This window comes from Panthera tigris, chromosome C2, assembly GCF_018350195.1.
Source record: "Panthera tigris isolate Pti1 chromosome C2, P.tigris_Pti1_mat1.1, whole genome shotgun sequence".
Lineage (NCBI taxonomy): Eukaryota > Metazoa > Chordata > Mammalia > Carnivora > Felidae > Panthera > Panthera tigris.
The window spans coordinates 99,049,737-99,065,218 of NC_056668.1; positions in this window are offsets into that span (position 1 = coordinate 99,049,737).

The following is a 15,482-nucleotide window of genomic DNA, read 5'->3' on the forward strand; positions in this document are numbered from 1 at the left end:
CTTTCACATGGGAAATATTTTTCTGCAACATAAAACTTGTTTCATTAAAGGAAACATGAAGCATCAACACCCAGAAATAAACTGATCAAAATCTTAGTCATTAACAGATTACCATATCAAGTGTAAGGATACAGGAGAGAACAATTTGAGTGGCAGACAATGTGAGTCCAAAAATATTCTGATATTAATAGTGAAATCTACTTCATACTTAATGTTATATTTACATAACAGACGTTAAATTACATGTTGAGAAATGAACTTTATTGGGAACACTAAAGCCAAGAGTAGAACCTAGATATTGAGTCTGCCATTCATAGAAGAGTCCATAGAGAATCGGAATGCTAATGTACTTACCAGAATTGATTAGTGTATTATAACCCTGTATAGAATCTGTAAAGGCAAAAGACATCCCCAAACCATCTTCCTTGCAGCTCAGAGAAGTTCCAAATCTAATTACCTCCACAATATTTTATGCATTAAAATAGTTTTCTCCATCAAATTTCATAATTGCACTACATAATCATGAATTTAACTAAAGTCCAAATATACAACAAATATACAAGTAGATTAATTTTCTGTGTTAGCTCGGAGGGCTCTCTTTTCTATGAAGTTGAGTGGACATGAGAGTTGGAGTAAGCAAAGAGTTTGTTTGTAAATGTGAATTAAATAACAAATAAGTTTATTTATTTTATTTATTTTAATTTTTTTAAGTTAATGTATTTATTTTGACAGAGAACAGAGCACACAAGTGGGAGAGGGGCAGAGAGAGAGGGAGAGAGAGAGAATCCTCAAGCAGGCTTTGCCTGCAGTCAGCACAGAGCCCGATGTGGGGCTCGAACTCACAAACTGTGAGATCATGACCTGAACCAAAGTCAAGAGCTGACGCTTAATTGACTGAGTCACCCAGGTGCCCATAAATGCCAAACAAGTTTAAAGATGATGTCAGTCATCACTGTTTCCTCAATATGCATTGACTTTTTCCTGTCACTTTTCAATGAAAATACATAATCAGAAAAATCTCAGTGATAAGAATGAGAAGAGACTAGTGAGAGCCCAGAAAGATACTTGCTGGTCAAAAAGAAGGAAATGGTACATAATAGAACAGATTAGATTGAATTTGTTCAAAAACATACTGAAACTTATCTCTACATAACAGTGAAGGAAACAAAGTTTACTTTTCTGATACATGCTTTTGTGTGTGTGTGTGTGTGTGTGTGTGTGTGTGTGTGTGTGTGTGAAATCTCTTTCTGAAAAGACACTTCTATAGAATTTATAAATATTGGAGATTTAAAGATTGCTAGTTGTTTTTTTTTTTCCTTTTTGACCATTTCATAGCTCTCTTCTCCCTGAAGTAATGAGCTTGTTTTTTTCATTTCTCCTAAATTGCCAAAAGACATTTAGGATGTGAAATAAAGTATCCAAATGTTGTGACTGACAAGAACATATATAATCCAACATAATGCAGAGAAAAATAGTAAGAAAACATTTACTACAAAAGGCATAAAAATAACATAAAATCAAGTAATTATTTAATTATAATAACTTTCACAAGAAGGTGTTATAAAGTGTTACAAAACAGGCATTGAGTTCTAACATAAAATGTAATGCTTGTTCCTTTAACATATATTTGTGATGCCAGGGTGAACTAAACAATAGACTTTCATTGACTACTAATTGTAGGCCAGTAACTAATAATTTCTAAAGCAGTTTGTGAGAGTTAAATTACCTAACCCACCTTTGAAAAATTTTAAATATGATTGGTAAACACATATAAAAAGTAATAATAATAATTCAAGATAGTATAACTGATTGTGTAGTATGTAGCATGAATGTAATGATTTTACTGATTTTTCAGAGAAGAGAATTTGAATTAGAATGAAGTACTCAGGAAAGAAAGGTAGGAAGGAAGGAAGGAAAGAAGGAAGGAAAGAAGGAAGGAAAGAAGAAAGAAAGAAAGAAAGAAAGAAAGAAAGAAAGAAAGAAAGAAAAAGAGAAAGAAGGAAAGAAAGAAAAAGGAAAGAAAGAAAGAAAGAAAGAAAGAAAGAAAGAAAGAAAGAAAGAAAGAAAGAAAAACATCACAGGGTAGGTATATAAAGTTGGAATGAATACAATGTTGACAAGTAGTAACAATGTAAGAAAGAGTTTCAATGCAGTTCACTACAAAATGGTAAATTAATAAAGTACATAGGGGACAATAAATACAGTACAGGCATAGAACACAAGGAAGAGAAATCTAAAGAAATTGTTATCTTTAAATTGGTGCTGAGTTAAGAGATTTTGGCGTTCCCAGCAACAAGACCAACGAGAAACAGAAAGCGGGGGGAAAAAGCAGGGAGGGGTCTGATGGACTATATTAAGAAAGCTAATGTGCTTACAGAGGCTGGACCATTTGGAAGCCACTAGATGGTTGAATGCACAGCATTTGCAAACCCAAAGCAAGTTGGAACATTATTTTGAAAGCCTCTGTGTGGCATTAAGTAGAAATAAATGTTCCAACTTAATATATGGCAGAAAGTAACAGAGCATCTCACCCAGCATGTTACCCTTAAGACAAACGCCTAAAAATGCATTATCCCGAATGATCTGTCCATTCACGTGTGGACCTCAAGCTGGGCGAAGAGAAAGTAGACACTACTTCAATTTCAGAGAGCAATGCCAAGAGCAAACCAGGTGTTAATTCCCTAGCAAGAGCAGCCTGTAATCTAAATGTACCTGAATGTTTATAAGAGAAATCAAAGTATAAACTCAAGTAAATGGCAGAGAACATGAAGAGAAAGAATAAGGGCAGACAAGTAAATAACCCTGAGACAGATTTTGCCTGCAGATATGTTTTGTTTAGCCTACTCAGTGTTTCAAGAAAATATTGAATTCCCAACATTCAGAAATTAAAATATTTAATAACAGCACAAAAAAAACACTAGAGTTCTAATTTTGAAAAACCCAGTTGCAAAACTGGGTTCATATTCCTGAATGACGAATATAATGAGTTACTCTCTTTTAGGGCACCTCCTCTTAAATTCACTAAAGTACCTATTTGATTTGCTAACACTGTTACCAATCCATGAAGAATGAATGCGCTTATATTACCTGCCCAGCTCGTATATACACCAACATTAGGGATCTCCAGTTTATTATATATATATATATATATTTATATTTATTATATATATACACATATATAAGTATATATAATATATATATATATTATATATACTTATATATGTGTATGTAAGTATATAAGTATATGTATATATGTATATAAGTATATATAAGTATATATATAAATATATTAATATATATTATTATATATAAAAAAATATATATATTTATTATATATACACACACATATATAAGTATATATTTATTTATAAATATATATAAATATATAAATATATATAAACATATATAAATATATATTTATATATGTATATATATGTGTGTGCATATATATATATATATATATATACATATAATTTATTGTTAAGTTAGCTAGCATACACAGTGTATATACACAGTATGCTCTTTCCTTCAGGAGTAGATTCCCATGATTCATCACTTACATACAACACCAGTGCTCATGCTAACAAGTGCCCTCCTCAATGCCCATCACCCATTTTCCTTGTACCCCTGCCTCCACACTCCTATCAACCCTCACTTTGTTCTCTGTATTTAAGAGTCCCTTATGGTTTGCCTCCCTTGCTGTTTTTTTCTTTCCCTTCCCCCTTGATCTTCTGTTAACTTTCTCAACTTCCACATGTGAGTGAAAACATATATGTCTTTCTCTGACTGACTTATTTCACTTAGCATAATACCCTCCAGTTCCATCCATGTTGCTGCAAACAGCGAGATTTCATCCTTTTTCATTACTGAGTAGTATTCCAGTTTAAAATACCAGTTTCCAAGCTGTGATAGACAGCTAACAGTGTTAGGGCTCACAAAAAAATTTCCATTGTATACATGGGCATTGATGGTTTTAAGGGAATCAAATTTCAAATCTTGGACAAACACGAAATTTTTAAAATCTACTTGCTTAAGAAGATAGTTGGTGGAGGTAACTAGCCTGTTTTCCCTAGCAACCTTTCCTTTCACAATGTCCATCCCTATATCTCATTAATTTCTGATCGTACTATGTCACACTGTGCCCGGGGTTTCCAAGCCTCTAGGTCAACAAACTATAGGCAACATTCACAGAATTGATATGACAGCACCTGCTATAGACAAAGTAGGACGAACCATAGATAGAAGTTCAAATCTTGGCCAATATTTTTTATAATGCTTATTTATTTATTTTTGAGAGAGAGAGAGAGAGAGAGAGAGAGAGAGAGAGAGAGAGAGAGTGCAATCAGGGGATGGGCAGAGAGAGAGAGGGAGACAAGAGACAGAGAATCTCAAGCAGGCTGCACCCAGCCAGCACAGAGCCCACAGGCACAGGGTTCTAACCCACAAACCTCAACGTCATGACCTGAGCCAAAATCAAGGGTCTGCCGCTCAACCAACTGAGCCACCCTACTGCCCCAAATCTTGGTCAATATCAAAAAAATTGAAATATGGCTTATAGAAATTGTTTATTTTGTCTAGTGATGGAATTTTCTGAATTTAAATAATTTGGACAGTGAAATTTAAGGAATATGAACATTTTCATTTATTTATATTGTCTCTGTACTCCATACTGCCTCTCTCCAGTTATTGTCAAAAAATTATATTGTTTCTTTAAAAAAAAATTTTTTTAAACGTTTATTTATTTTTGAGACAGAGAGAGACAGATCATGAACGGGGGAGGGTCAGAGAGAGAGGGAGACACAGAATCTGAAACAGGCTCCAGGCTCTGAGCTGTCAGCACAGAGCCCGACGCAGGGCTCGAACCCACGAACTGCGAGATCGTGACCTGAGCTGAAGTTGGACGCTCAGCCAACTGAGCCACCCAGGTGCCCCAAAAATATATTGTTTCTGAGGAAAGACTCATGAGATCAAAGCAAAGCATTGATCAGAAATATTGGTAAAAGCATTGCCTGTTTTCATTCAGGGAACAAATTCATAGTAAGGCTCCAAGCATTTATTTGAGCTAGCCATTCATTCATCCATTCACCTTAGAATTAAAATTCAGAAGTCAAATGGTTATCTCAGAAATCTATTTGTATTGAAGTCTGATGTCATATTTTTCTTGGTAAAAATTAGTCTTATGTATCACATTGTCAAGGAGAATTTCTTTGCCATTTAAGTTATATGATAGATATTATTTTATAGATAGAATGAATCAAATCTGCAGAAAAATGCTTCAATAAATACTTTAAAGCATATATTAATATAAAAAGCATTTTATCAAAATAGTACACTCAATATATTAATGAAATTTCTAGTTTCCCATTTTTATAGAAGAATAATAGATACATTAGCTAAAATTAATTTGATGACTTAATAAAGTATTTTGACTACATCTACATAATTAAGAAAGGGGCTGAGTAATACATTCTTTTACAAACCTAATAGATTCCAAATCTTAAAAAAAAAGAAGGTAAAAGCAACTGAGTTGTGTGTTGATGGATCAATGGATAGATGATGCTATATCACAATATGACTTTTGAAATATAGCTCAGAAGGAGATAAAGAATCTGTGACATTGCTAATTTTTCTCAAGCTTATATCTGCAAAACAAAAACAATAATGGGATGACACATAATGTCCAATTTTAGTGTAATATTTATCTAAACATATGTAATCTTATTAAAAAATAAAATAATCTCTATACTTCAAGTCATTGTCCTCTACCTTTGCACTATTTTTATTATAAATGAAAGCACAACATATTATTTTTTAATAAGTATGCATTAGTAATAATAATGAGAATGCCGCCCAAAATTTACCACCAAGTCTATAATAAAAATGCAACTTTTGAAATGAATTAAATTTAAATACATGCACATACTTTTAATGCAGAGGAGTATGATAGGTGATCAATAAAACACTTCCAAGCATAGACACATAATGGGTAAACTCTGAATGCAGGATGGAATGGAAATGGAAGTTTAAGGAGAAAAGGAAACAATAATAAATTCATACTCTTGCTTGCTTATTCATACTTCTTAATGGATGATATTACATATCAGATCAATATGGTATTTCAATTCCAATGGATGCATTTACAAGAGTGACTTCATAGTTTTAATGGCAATATTTACATAATGTAGGAAATTACTCTTTTATAGTACTTAAACTTGGGATGAAAACTTTTTAGTTCCCAATATACAAATATATAAAGATATATAATTTTTCAAAAACCCTTCTGAGAAGGTGACTTGTGTAGAGAAAATTGAGATTTAAAAGTTTCTTGGTTACCAAGACTCATTCCTGATAAGGTACTTACAAGTTTTAGCTGCTGGCTTTGTCTCATGGGAATCTCAGGTTTTAATTCATAGTACTTCATAATCTTGTCAAAGGTAAATTAGAAAATAAGGTAGGACTGGATTTTTGGGAGGGATACAGCTACGAAAAACTGAGGAAAACAGATGCTAATAATACAAGTAGATAAAAACAACATGAAAATATTGTGAGATCAGATTGTGGGAAAGTTTAAAAATCAATAAGAAACTTTTAGGTTAATTATAAATAAAATATTTATGAACACTCCAAATTAGCAATCTCAAAGGAATGTCGAGAAGGGGGAAAAAACCTCATTGGAGTAAATCTATTATATATGCACTAAACAAATTCTAAGTGCTGGGTGAAATAAATAATAAACAATCTGATATTGAAGAACAGTAACAGATAATATCTTAATACTAAGATGTTAAGATTGCATTAACAATTTACAGATAAGTTACACTTAAGTTTACTATTATTGTTAATAGCTGCATTGTTTCAGTCTAATTTAAGACCTTACAAGCAGACTTGTTGGATAATATATAATATCTTTAAAATTTTACAGAATAAAAAGAATTTTAAATCCTGATATTTAGTCAAAAAACAATATTAGTTCCAATTTACTGAGTGCCTGTTATAGACCAGGCACTATTCAAAATTTTTACGTGCATTAGCTCATTGTAATAACTCATCACACCTTTTCCAGTCAACCCTCTGAGAAAGGTATTATTACTATTATGTTAGTGATTGAAAAAAACCTGAGGTACAGTCCATGAAGTCTGAATCAAGAAAAAGAAAATACCCAAGTTAGATCATGTATCTTTTACTTAATCCATAGTTTTTTAGAATTTAAAGATAATTCAAGACTCCTTGGCACAGAATCTCATTCTATCAATGAAGCAATTGAACATTGTGCCTGAACCAAAAGCAAGACTACAATGGATACAAGGTCTCCTAACTCTTCATCCATTGGCTTAACATAATCACGTATTTCATTACCAATATGAGGAAAATAATTATAATGGCAAAGGGTTGCTTTGAGAATTAAATTATTAAAGGATTGCTTTGTGAAGTAAATTGGTTAATTTGCATAAAACATCCAGAACAGTGCCTGGTATGTAATTAGCACTCAATCAATTTGAGCTAACATCGTTGTGTAGACTAATGATTAATTTTTTCCCACCTTTAAATGCTTCATTTCATTTGCAATTCTGAGATTTCTTTCATTACATTACACCATCTTTAATCTTTACATACTTTTAAAGATACAATTACGTAAACGTGCAAAGGCTAAAATTCTTCAGTTAATGACTTAAAATACAATTATTTAAAAACCGTTTTGTACTATTACAAGTTGAAAATGTGTGATGTTCTCATGCACTGACCCTGTATTTCTGGCAATCAATAATAATTTCTGAACAATCTAATAATGTTTTGAACATAGCCATCATGTTGTATGCCTAATAGTGCATGCAGGATTGAAGTCAACCACTTCAATATATATATTGAACTTCAAATAAGAGACAACTCCCCCCCCCCCCAACCTGGCATAGGATACTTTTCTAGTGCACAATTGATTTTTACTGCAGTGCTGCTAGAGATGAGAGATTAAGAGACTTTGGGAAAGAGGAACTACATATTTCTAGGAATATATCAGTCTTGGAGGGTGGATGGATTTATAGTTTGCAAAAGCCCTCACCTCCAAACCAATATATCCTCAAAAAACATGCCCCTAGTCAGACCCATTAGGAGCCTGGGCCCTAAGAATATATGATTAATACTGAGGATAAATAGGAGTCTGGGGCTATGTTGTGTATAACTGTTAGAAAAACAAAACAGTTGAATGGTTAACTTTTGAATAAATTAACGAGATGTTTTAGACAATAGCCAGATGAAAATTAAAAGATTTAGAAGAAATTTTAAAGTTATGGGTTTGGTGTACTTAACAAAAATTATCCAAATATGTGTAAACATCAGAATTTCAACTGAAAATTTTAATTCTTATCCAGAGAGTTAGCATCATAAAACACAGATACTCTGGTTCTTTTAATATGGGGGTGTACGGGAAGATAGAGGAATAGAACAGGTGGTTTACAGGGAGAAATTGGTGTCATATCTATGATTTGTGGTCAGAATTATAATTCCATTATTAACATCTTCAGTATCTTATTGTCAGTTTCTATTTCATCTGTCTTTATTAATTATTTCTGATGGAAACCAGTGGTTTGTCCTCAAGAGTAGTGTAAGAGTTATCTAGAACAGTCCATGTGAAAAATCAAAACTTCCACAAGTAATTATTTAGGTGGATTTTTTTTTTCTGGACCAAGAGCTCAGTTTGTGCTACATAAATCTAGAGTATATCTTTCCACCATTTATATAATTGACATTTACCACAGTTGTTAAATATTTAGTTAGAATGTTCACGGTACAGTCTTGTCAACTTGAAAACTATGGCACTCCAGGTGCTGCTTGTGAGAATTTATGTTTTCAATAAAATGTCCTCCAACATGAGCAGCTGTGTTTTATCAAGAAGTTTCAAAGCCATAACACTCAGTTCCTTCTCTCTTTCTTACATGCTACATGCGCTCACATTCAGATGCCAAAATATATGTCTGAGCAAGAAAAAATGAAGAGTTCAAAAGAGGGAGATGTGAGTGGGAAGGGGGAGAGGGAGAGCAAAAACCAAAATTAACTGTCATCGATTCAGAACATTTTCTCTTGAGCTTTTCATAAACGTTGTTTAGACAAGAGAACTAATGACACTGGTTATTTTCGTCCCCGTGAGTTATTATTGCATCATTTGGAAATATTTAAAGATTAGGAGGGAGGGATTTTTCTTAATTTAGATTAGAATAGTTCAGACCACTTTTTTGAGCATAATTCAACCAAGCAATTAAATATTCTATTAAAATGTACATAAGACATACATCTTAGTTACATACATACATACATACATTTGTCTAGTTAAAGAAGATAGAATGAAGTCATGTGTTTATATTTGTTCCATCCTCAGAATTCTATTTAAATGGCAGAAAATAGGGTTTAGCTTTTTTGTTGTTGTTTGACAGTCAAAGCACCTAAAAGGATACGGGAACAGGAGAGGAAATTTCAAAACAACTTTAGGAGCTGTAGACAGATTTATGAATGGTAACTTAACATACACCAGGAAGCCAAATCCTAAAGCTCAATTCGAAAGCCATGGTATTAAAACAAAGCAACCCAGTTTATACTACAGAGACCTAAAGTCTCAGGGATTGTTAACATCTGGTATCTTTCAGAAAGAGGGTGAGAGTGAAACTAAACTAAACCAGGATATTTTGAAGAGGTGTTTGAGAAGTAGTTAGACCCATTAAGACTCTCCCCTAGTCTGCACTGCCAGATAATTTGTCTTCCTTTATGCTGTCTTATGCTATCAGAAGTCTGGAGTTTTATTCTCTATAGAGTGTCAAATATATCCTATTAATAAAAGTATTGCATTTGTAAGAGAAGAACAAGATGCCATACAAAGCAACACATATAACAAAAAAGAGCTCTGAGAAATCATACTTTTTAGTATAAATGAAGGAAAGAGACACAAAATTCCAGAATCTTCTAGAAGACAGAGCAAAGGACATTGAAAATTAGGAAAGTAGGGGCGCCTGGGTGGCTCAGTCGGTTAAGCATCCGACTTCAGCTCAGGTCACGATCTCGCGGTCGGTGAGTTCGAGCCCCGCGTCGGGCTCTGGGCTGATGGCTCAGAGCCTGGAGCCTGCTTCCGATTCTGTGTCTCCCTCTCTCTCTGCCCCTCCCCCGTTCATGCTCTGTCTCTCTCTGTCTCAAAAATAAATAAACGTTAAAAAAAAATTAAAAAAAAAAAAAAGAAAATTAGGAAAGTAAAAATCAAAGTTTTAAAGAACTGTTTTAGATGCACCAAATACAAATAACAGGGGCTCCATAAAGGGAAACTAAAATAAAGGAGAGAAAAACTTGGAACGAGTAATGTTAAAATGTCACAAGAGGTGAGAGACATGAATCAGCTGATTGTAAAGGATTACTGATTGCCCAGCAAAATAAATTTAAAAAATTAATGTCCTTACTTATCATCCTGAAATTTTAGAATACACAGACTAAGAAACCATTCTAAAAACTTTCACAGAAAAGCAATAATTTTAGGTATTAATATAAAGAATGTGTAGACAGATGACATAAGACTTTTCAACAGCAACATTACAATCTAAAGAAAATGAAGGCAAGCCTTCCAAATTCTGAGGGAAAATAACTTCCACCTGGAATTACATATCCAACCAAATTATCTATTAGATGTAAAGATACAATAAGGACATTTTCAGTATGCAAAATTCCCCAAGAATGACCTGTGTCAATTTTCTCAACCAGAGAAAAACATTTGAATGTAAACTGCATAGCTATTTTTGTCATCTTTTATAACATATAAATACTGCCTAATGTTGCTGAAATCTAGAAAAATGTGCATATGTATCTATACCTACGCCAACATCTACATAGATAAAAATAACTAATAACTAACCCAATCAAAATGTACTTATAGGGCTGTATCTTATAGCTAGATCTTATCTAGTTTAGTAAATAAATATTTATTTGGAGAAATGAAACAAGACTTTTAACAAATATTTTGGGGAGAAGTTATAGAAAGTGAATACTTCTAATACTTTTATACCTTTGTACTATTAAAACGTTTTAGCACAAGCATTTCCAGAAATTTCAAAAGTGTCAAGATGGGGGGTGCCTAAGTCACTGAGTTGATTGAGTGTCAGACTCTTGATTTTTGGCTCAGGTGATGATCCCAGAGTCATAAGATCAAGCCCCACATCGGGCTCCATGCTCAACAAGGAGCCTGTTTGGAATTCCCTCCCCCTCTCCCTCTGCCTCTCTCCCTACCCTCTCTCTCTGTATCTCTCTAAAATTAAATAAATAAATAAATAAATAAATAAATAAATAAATAAATAAATAATTTTTATTTTAAAAAAGTGTCAAGATGACACGGTTGCTAAAGAATTCTGGACCTCTGTTTGTTAGCTTTGGTTTCAACAACACATGACAAAACAAAACTCAAATGAAATCAAACAAAATAAATAATGAATGGCCAAGTTAGATGTTTATCTCTTGAGGCAATTCAATCCAGGCCTTCTCTTCCAGAACCTAGGTTCATTCTAGCTTGGTATTTGAAGATGATTTTGTCACAGTGGGCCATGATGTCTAAATTCCAATGAACAAAGGAGTAAACAAAACCTATCGTCTTATTAAGGATCATTCCCAGAGATACCATATGAAAAGATCTTCTTAATAGCCCTTACTTTCAAGGGAACCTGGGAAATATAAGCTTTACTTGGATATTTTGTTTACATAAGTATGTATTTTTTTAACTTCCTAAGGAGAAGAGATGATACTGAAGTAGAAAACTTTGCCAGAGATCCTTATGATTTCTTAATTTATTTTTTATGGATTTGCAGACTTTTCACAGTATTCTGCTTAAATACGGAGTAAAATGCATAGAAAATGCTTATATGTATCAGTGTAAAAATTGTTTGCATGGACGAAGGCTGAAATATAAAGATGGAAAGGTAAAACCACTGTAATGGCTGGAGTAGTGAGATTGTGAATTTTTTCCCTTTCTTTTCTTTCAATTAAAGTTCATGTTCTAAAATACATATTTTTGAACATTTGATCAGGAGCAGTTGAGGAAAGAAAGAAGGGACATCAAAATTTCATATTTTGACATTTGCAATTTATTAAATAAATTTTTCAGGGACAGTGATCATTAGAGCACTTGGACAATTGAGGGTCTTCAAATGAGCCAAAGAAAGAATATTGCACATCGTGTACTCTGTTTTATTTGGTTCTTTTGAATTTTGTCCTGTACTTATTAATAGTTGATGTTTTACTAGGGGGGTTAGAAGGCATTACCTAGAGGTACCTGGTTGGCTCAGTTGGTAGAGTATGTGACTCTTGATCTTGGGGTCCTGAGTTTGAGCCCCACGGTAAATGTAGCGCTTCCTTGAAAAATAAGTAAATTTTAAAAAGGAGGTATTATCTAAACCATTTTAGCTCCTAAAATTTTGTTGATAAATCATTTTTACTAATATCAGTAAATGGAGGGCTTGCTAGTTATAAAAACTAAATATATTTCTTCTTCTTTTTTACTGGTTTGGAAGGAAAATCCTATGATTTTAAGAGACCCCAGAATCTGCTTTTACCATTATCTAAGTATGAAATATGTGTCCATTGTTCACCAATATCTGACCCCTGTCACCTTCCAGGACATGGGAGGATATATGCCCTTTCACCCTGAGGTGGGACATGGTCGTGTAACTAATTCCAGCAGATGATCCATAGGCAGAAGCTATACATCTCACTTTGTGACTGGAAAATTTAATTTCCAAAGACTCTCCAATCTCATTTCCCCTGTGGTGGTGAATGCAAAAGATTATTCACCAAGTGCCTCTGAAGAGCAAAACCCCTAAACTTCTATTGAACATATGGAAGAAGGGAGAAATAAATCTTTGTTATATTTAGCCAATGAGAATATGGGGCTGTGTGCATAACCCAGACTATCCTGATATAAGAATCTTAATATAGAAATCAACAACTATGTTAAACTAAAGTTTGTACATCTGAGGGAATTGTATTTGCTGTCCTGCATATTAAATTTTAAGTTACCTATACCGATTGCTAAATCAGTTGTTTTTTCTTCCTTTTTTCCAAAGGAAGGATCATGAATGCCAGAATTTTAAATAGATTTATGAATTCCCATTATTACACAACCTTGAACTCCACTTTCATTAAAATTCACTGATTATTTTCTTGGTACAAAATTTTATTATAAAACAAGTTTAAGGAAGAAAATGTCAACCATGATCTACATTTTTCATCTTAATATTTTTCTTACATGTTTGAATTTTAGCAACATGTATTTTGAAGTGTCAGTTCTAGTTTTAAACAACTGTATATATTTATATGCATTTTTATGAGTGCAAATATGTGTCTGTATACAATTTAGGTCTAATTAACATAAAAATATACACCTGACTTTAGGTGTTCGTTTTGTTGAGTTCTAACAATTGTACAATTGTGTGATCACTGTCCAAAACAAGAACATTTTTACCACCTCACAATTTTCCCTTTTGCCCTTTCTAGTCATTCTCCCTCCCTCCCTCACTTGCCAGGAAACCACTTTCTAATTTCTAATATGATAGATTAATTTTGCCTGTTCTTAAATTTCATGTAAATTGAACTCTTTTGTCCCTGGCTTCTAAATTTAACATCATGTTTTTACAATGATCCATATTATTGCATTTAGTTCATTCATCTTATCTAGTTGTGAAATTGTTGAGGTGTATCATACGGATGTATGTAACAGTTCTACAAAGTGCTTATACCATTTTCATGCCTGCTGTGGATTGAATTGTGTGTATCCAAAATTCGTATGTTGAGTCTTCATCCCCATTACCTCAGAATGGGAGCTTTTTAGAAAAAGGATTGTTGTAGATGCAATTAGTTATGTTTAAATGAGGTCATAAAGGTGGCTTTTAATCTGACTAGTATGTTTATAAAAAGGAGGAATTTGGAAACATATAGAGATGAAAAATGCTATATGAACATGAAGACAGCCATCCACAAAACAAACAGAGAGGCCTGGAGGAGATTCTTCTCTACAACCCTCAGAGGGAACTGGCCCTGCTAACAGCTTGACTTCACATCTTTAGTCTCCAGAGTTGTGAAACACTAGATCTCTTTTGTTGAAGACATTCACTTTGTAGTACTTTGTTACAACAGCCTGGCAAACTAATCCAACATTCAATAATACTTGAAAGTTTGAATTGGCTCACGTGCTTGATAATGTAGGGTATCATTACTTTTGTTTTTTCCCTTTGGTTAGCCTTTCTACAAGTGTGAATAGTATGTCATCGTTGCTTTATTTTGCATATCCTCAAGGACTGAGGATGTTGACATTCTTTTCATATATTTATTGGCCATTCACTTATTTTTGTACAGTGTCTCTTCAAGTCTTCAGTCATTTTTTTTTAACTGGGTTATCCATCTTTTTATTGTTTATTTGTAGAAATATGTATATATTCTGGATGTAATTTTTTTTTACAATCTATATATTCTGAATATATTTCATAGTGTATGGATTATCCTTTAATTTGTCTCTTGGTAGGAAATCTTACCAATGTTGATGAAATATAATTTATCATTTTTTTCTTTTAGTTTTAGTACTTTTATATTCTGGCTAATAATTTTTACCTACTAAGTGCATCATATTTATCATACATTTTCCTAATATTATGACTGGAAGGTAAGTGACATGGGGCCCCTGCCAAGTCAAATGTTGTCTCAAGAAAAGTTAATATTAAGATGTGCCAGGGTGCCTGGGTGACTGGTTAAGTGGCCAACTCTTGATTTCTGCTCAAGTCATGATGTCATGATGATAAGATGGAGCCTGGCCTTGGGCTCTGCGCTGGGCATGGAGTCTGCCTGAGAGTCTCTCCCTCTTGTTGGTCCACACCCCTCAACCATTCTCATGCACCGGTTCTCTGGGTATCAAAAAAAAAAAAAAAAAAAAAAAGAGGAAAGAAAAAAAAAAGAAAAAAGAAGAAAAGAAAAGAAAAAAAGAAAAAGATGTGCCAGAAATTTAGAAATATAGGATTTTTTTTTGAGATACTCCTGTGTACCCAATTGATACTTTCTTTTCAGAGTAAATTTAATCCTATAATTTTAAGGACAAAATTAATTTCAAGAATTCATTTAAAAATAACTGAAATAATGGAGGGATTTTTTTTTACTAGAAAGCAGAAAATTTATTATTTTTAAAGCAATTCAATCCCATCTTACTTATGTAAAGGTTTTATAGAGTTTTTCCATGTACAAGTTTGGCAACTAGGATACTAAGATACTTTTTCATCTATGTGCAAATTTACAAGTATTAAGATTTTACTATGACAAATGTGTTTTGACGATAACATAAAAAAAACAAAACAAAACTCAGGTTTCAAAGCCTGAATTTTCTATTAAGTTCATTTAAGTATGTTTTCTCACTAACCAGGGCAAGTAAGCAGTCTTAGAACATTTCAAAAAATAGTGGTAAAAGGATAGATGATATCTAAAAT